Source organism: Uloborus diversus, chromosome 4 (assembly GCF_026930045.1).
Source record: "Uloborus diversus isolate 005 chromosome 4, Udiv.v.3.1, whole genome shotgun sequence".
In the NCBI taxonomy this organism is placed as follows: domain Eukaryota; kingdom Metazoa; phylum Arthropoda; class Arachnida; order Araneae; family Uloboridae; genus Uloborus; species Uloborus diversus.
The window spans coordinates 42265215-42271973 of NC_072734.1; positions in this window are offsets into that span (position 1 = coordinate 42265215).

A 6759-nucleotide genomic window follows, 5' to 3' on the forward strand; every position below is an offset into this window, starting at 1 on the left:
CGGGCGAGTATTTAGAAATAAAGGTCAGCGCATATTGAAAGCTTCTTTGACCTAGTGAAACTAACAGGAAGAACAATTTTCCATTCAAAATTTATCGACCGATCATTACATTTTTTTAAATATATATAAAATGCACACGATCAAGGGAAAAAACGAAGGAAAGAAAGAAAGAAAAGAAAATTATATCGCCTTTTTCGCACATCTCTTTTAGAAAAAGAGATCTTGAAAAACTAAGATAATCAAACGGTCCTAGATTTTGGGAGAAAACCCCTATTTATGAATTTAAAGTCTCAAAAATGTGTGCTTGACTCAAATCGAACGAATTTTTTACAGTATTAAAATATTTCCGTCTCTTTTGTTTTATTTTTATTGAGTACTAGCGGTACCCGTACAGTTTTGCCCGTAGCAGAAAATCAAAAGGTCATTTAGTTCGCCTGTATATTTACAAATAATGGATGAAGAATTTCTCGCCAATATGCAATGTTAATTTGCTCGTCTATGTTATGGTAATTTGGTCGTCCGCGCTGTGCTAATTCGCTCAGTATTGCTGCAGAGGAATTAGATCCACCAATGGTGGCTTAAAATTGGAATAGAAAGAGAATAAAACCGAATTTTCGAAAAATCGCTTCAAGGTGCTTACCCTTATGTTACAAACTAATTTTGTGCCAAATTTCATGAAAATCGGCAGAACGGTCTAGGCGCAATGCGCGTAACAAAAATCCCAGAGATCCAGACATACAGACTTCCAGCTTTATTACTAGTAAAGATTTCTCTTCTTTTTTGTCGGGCTGGCTGGATTGACTTACAATGTGTGCCCTAAGCAGGTCGCGAGCTTTAGTTGCTATCTCCCGCTCTAGAATAAAACCTAAATGCTGTAAGTTTACCAATATACTACGAGTACTTGATCAAGGGTGCAGAGAGAGGTGGATTTTGGCACCTTCCGCGCCCAGGGCGGTACCAAAGTAAAGTATTTGGGAGGGCGGAAATTCTCAATCTGCCGAATGGAGCTCAAATTTTTGACAAATGATGATAATTTTGACGAATGGAACTCGAAGCTTCGCCGAATGATGATAATTTTGCCGAATGAAATAAAATTTTGCCGAATGCATCTCCAAATTTCGCCGAATGATGCTAATTTTGCCGAATAGAACGCCAAATTTTGTCGAATGATGATGATTTTGCCGAATCATCAGACGAAAATTGCCGAGTAAGGAATTTTTCGGGAGGTTACAGTGACCTCCCATGCCCTCCCATGCCCATGCTATTGGGTTTAACAGATAGTACCAATCCTAACAAAGTAGTTCATATTATATAGTACATATATAAACTGTATGACCATGAACACCCAACCCGCAAAGTTCTAGCTTTGCGCTGGTGTATTAACAGAAAAATAAGATGCAAATATGGGACGCAATGAAAGCATTTGAAACTACTTTTAAGTTTGCGTAAACAATGTCGTTCAGTTTATATCTTTCGCACGGTTTATTAGTTTCCTGAACAATAACAACTGTAGAACAGAGACTTCTTCTTATGACATATCACGAATTTCAAGGTTATTTCTTTTGAGCGCACAATCGGGTGTAGACCATTAGGACTGCGGAGTCGAAGTTGGACTGGTTCTGGGATAAATGATTCGGAGTCGGGAGTCAAAGACTTGAAATTCCACGAACCGGAGGCGGTTAGTGTGTATGCAACTCTACCAGGGCTGCCGATAGAAGAATCGGAGTCGGATTGATTTTAAGATAAATGAGCCGGAGTCGGTTATGTTTTCTAAACATACTTCTCAGTAGGCTAAAAAGGGTAAAATTGGACTCAGCACGCCTCAGAACGTGCAAATCTGTCATAATTCAAAATTCAAAATTTTTTTAGAATCCAATACTTTCTTCTACATACAAGCCTGACAAGAGGCCATATCAGCCTAGTCGGAAACTAGGGACCGGACCCGGAACCGGAGTCGTTTAATCTTGTAAGCTTTATGGCGGAAGGGGATCCGACGACCAAACTGACAAGGAACCCGTTGGCTCTCGGAGGCCCTGCTACATATTAGATACAGAAGAAAGTAGCAGAGGTTGTGAGATTATTTTTGTGCATTAAATGCTCCACTATATTGAAAAAATTCATCTAACTAAAAGTTAGTTCAATTCTTAGTCACGTGATTGGTTGGACGAGTCTCAAAGAGAGTAGATTTTACTCCTTTGCCGTCTGAAGACCAATAAGAAATCTTTTTGATTTCTCAAAAAACAAAATGTAATGTACAGTGGTGTCCAAAATTGTGGACACTTTTGAACGTTTCTGCTTTTTAGTTTTGCATTAAAAATGTTACGTTTTGGGCAAGATGTTATGTTTTATTGGAATGAGGCTTATTGCTCTTCCAGTTTCAGAAACTGAAGCTCAAGCGTCGTTTAAGGTCTCAAAGAAAAGTTGCTCAAATCCAAACCTTGATTAATTATTTTCAAAATCTTGTTCACGCTTTTGATATTCACAAAATGATCGATTTGCAAATTGATTGTAGTGTTGTGAGAAGTAGTTCATTATTGATAAAACTGGAGGAAGTTAATTACACGTGTGAATAACGGTGCTACATGACGTTGACGAATGGTATCTTCAATTGCGCTCTAATAATTTTCTTTCTTCTTCTTTTAATTTCCATGCTGCCTCGCTTTCGTCGCTTTTCGTGCGCAATTTCTTGTTGCGATTGATCAGACGTATTCGATACGAAATATTTAGAAAGTTTTTTTTTTTTTTTTTGTGATCATTGTAGTTTATCAAAGAGAAATTGTAAAGATAATCAAACACCCTTTCAAATAATGGATTCTTAGTATTCAGAAAAAATTAGTAGCACTTTGAAATCTGGCGTCCCGTTATAACGCTCATTCGGATTTGTCACGCTTTTCCTTTGTATCCCAAAAAAATAAAAGATAAAAAATTTTGAGACCCATGAAGTAGTCGATATATTATTTCTTGGGAAAATTTTTTTCCTTCACTGAAAAACAATTGAAATGTTTTAAACTTATTTTTAGCGAGAAGAAGCAATATATACTCATTTTCTTTTGTTTCTTTTAACCAAGAAAGACGTTCTAATTTAAGAAAAAACCAAATTTTTCAGAGCACAAATCATTTATATGTTCTTTAGATAAATCGTTATTTAAATTCACTTCAGTTATATAAAATTTTCGGCTGTGTAGCGCTTTTTCGATGTCTCTAGACAAGCACGATATATATATATATATATATATATATATATATATATATATATATATATATATATATGTATATATATATATATATGTATATATATATATATATGTATATGTATATATATATATATATATGTATATATATATATATGTATATATATATGTATATATATATGTATATATGTATATATATATATATGTATATGTATATATATGTATATATATATATACATATATATGTATATATATATATATATATATATATATATATATATGATAGCAATATAAGGATTGAACAAGAACGAAAAATTCTTTTAAAAGAAGGAAAAAAATGAAAAAATCCCAAAATACCTTTGAGACTAGTGCTGCTTTTTTAGGCAAATTTCGCCAGCAGCACTCACGAAACATCTCATGGTTTTTCCCTACTCTTGGGGAGTACCCCCTGATGAGGCCCCAGGGTATTTGGGGATTTTTTCATTTTTTCCTTCTTTTAAAAGAATTTTTCGTTCTTGTTCAATCCTTATATTGCTATCAAATGTGTTGTCTACCAGTATCATAGAGCAGCCTGTGGCGCCTATTGAACTGAGTAGTGAAGTTCAATTTTAGTGAAGTTCATTTTGGTTGACTTGTCCAGATTATAAATACAATATATGATAGTGTTTCTTTATATATATATATATATATATATATATATATATATATATATATTATATATATATATATATATATATATATATATATATATATACCTCAAAAAAAAAAAAAAAAAAGAAAACGGCATTGGAGAAATCAAAGTTTTACGCAATAGTAGTTTTACACGATGTACACTCTCAAATATTACAATTGAACATTTACCCACGTGGGTTGTTTGTAAATTTTCACATGCGTCAGCCCATAATTTGTTAAAGTCAACATTGTTGAATATGTCAGAGGGATAACGTAGTTAATAATAATAATAAAAAAAAACAGAAGCAACGAGGTGGGAAAAAATAGTAAATATTTGGGATTAACAAAACAGCCAAGACAAATCGGAACATAAAGCCGAAACTTATAAAAAATTATCGTTCAGAAAAAAACGCGTTTTCCTTCAGCTAATCGGATTATCCTCTATCATATAATTGAAAAAAAGTGGTCACTTACAGAACGTGGCCAATAAGATAAAACATCAGCATTCATAATGGGTACATACAGTGGCTCCCAAAAGTGTTCGTACACCTACGACTTTCAATCAAATAGGACCTTATCCATTGGTTACAATTAATATTTCGGAATAGGTATTTAATTATAAGATCTATGATCAATTTTCAACAAAACTACATGAATTTAAAAAAAAAATTAAAACTTAGTTTTTTAAAAATCAAAAACCAAAAAGTGCAGGAAATTTTATCTCACAAAAGTATTTATATTATTGAATAATCTAACTTTTTATAAAGTTATTATTTAGTATAATATGCAGTACCAACAACATCTTTTAAACGTCTGGGAATAGATTTCATTCTTTTTTTTTTCTTTTTTTCTTTCTTTCTTTTTTTTTGCGTAATTTCTGAGTAAGCGTTCAACCACACTTCGAATGTTACTGTTTCCAGCTCTATTTTCGTTTCAAAGCCGTATTTTCGTATTCTAGCCTCCAGATATCTCTAAATATGGAACATTAAGTTCAAATCTGGAGATTGAAGTGGCATTTTCTAAACTTTAGGACAATTTTTGAGGCACTAGAGGCAAACGTAGAAAACCATGTGCTTCCTTGTTAAAAAACAAAGTTGTTTCCGATAACCAAATTTTTGGCTAAGAATTTAAAATTGGTTTTTAAAATATTTAAATGAACAGCATGATTCATTATTTCATCAAAAAATTCAAAGCTGTTTCTATTTTTTTTAGCTATTTTGAAGAACAATTAAGAAGAAATCGCGTGTAATAGCTTCTTCAAGCAAAAAAAGTAAAATTTTTTGTTGCAAGTTCATCGCCTCTGTGCGATTTGCCATTCCCTTTTACAGCTGTAAAGTGCATTATTTATACAGGATGAGTTCGATCGAATGTGCCATACGAAAGGGGGTAATAGAAGAGCCCAAGCGGAGCACAGAACCACCCATTATCGTGTACAATCCTTAACCGTAACCGAATTATGGTAGATATAAGGAAAATGAGTAAAAAAAATAAAAAATTCTGAGAAAGCGACCGATTTCTGAGATTCCTGTAGGACCTACACACGAAATAAATACATATTTGGAATAAGCAGACTAAATCCTACAAAATGACACTTTCCCCATCAAGATTGCATTTTACAACGATCTACAAGCTTTGAAACATTGGACACACTCAGCATTGAAAAGGCGCCAAAAGGTGCCAAAATTTTCAATCGGCATTTTCAAAATCAACTGTATGAGCTACTATCGGGCAAATTTACCAAAAACTGGCCGATTTCACTAACTTTCAGATGATACAACAGTAAATCATATTGGGTTTAAAGTTCAGCAGAAATTCAGGCTTTTGTTTGAAACAGTGTAAAAATCTGCATTCGTTGAAAAAGGAAAACCAGCGAAGAGTCGCACGTTTTTGTTTAAAATTTTCCGTTTCACGTAAGCATGTTCCTTTCTTTGTTTAAGATAAGGATATTTTTATATCAAAATAATAGTTTTAGCATTTTATTAAGTGAAAAAAAAAACAAAACAAATGATAACAATAAATAGAAGTAAAAGAAGCATTACTTTCCCGTGCTTTTCACAAAGGAAAAACCAATAATAAAAAAGTTACATAACATCAATGAGTACACTTAATCAATCATAAAAAATTACAATAGATGTTGAAATTGGTCGCCGCCACACCTGATGCATGCCCTTGCCTTTTTGCGAACGGAAACAACCATTGCTCTAAGTGAAATTTCATTTATTAATTTTACTACTGCTCCATCAGGCCAGTTGTACAATTCCTGCGGACTGGCTACTTATGTTTTTTTATACTTCTTGTTTTAAGAATCCCCAAAGAAGTCCACTGGTGGTCTAGGTGGCTAAGGAATGGGACACATATGATCAATCCATTGGGGATACTGTTCAGTCGAGAAATTCGGAACGGCATTTGAAAATGAGCAGGATTACCATCGTGTTGAAAAATGATTTCCGCCCTATCTAAACCAGGAAAGGGGCCAGGATCACGGCTCTGCCGATGTTGAGGAGTATGTGCTGGACCGAGTAGCGGAAAACCCCAAGTGCGAGTTCATGCACGATTGCTTGAGAAGGTGGTTTTTCTCAAAGTAAAGTCATGAGAACAGTGCACAAAAACAAGTGTCACCGTTACCATTTCACACTAGTTCAAGAACTGCGAAATTCAGGTTTAGAAAAGCAGGTATCATTTTGCAGATGGTTACTAACCCGAGACATTGAAGAACACCATTTTCTAAGAAAGACACTGTGGACAGATGAGTCCTTTTTCCCTAGAGAGGCTATCATAAATTTGCCAAACTGGCGCCAGTATGCTGAACATAAATAGTAAGACTTGGAGAGAGGGCCTCTTCCCTCAAGGCCCGCGATGGGCACTCTCTCCTTAACCTTAAATAGCTTAACTAACT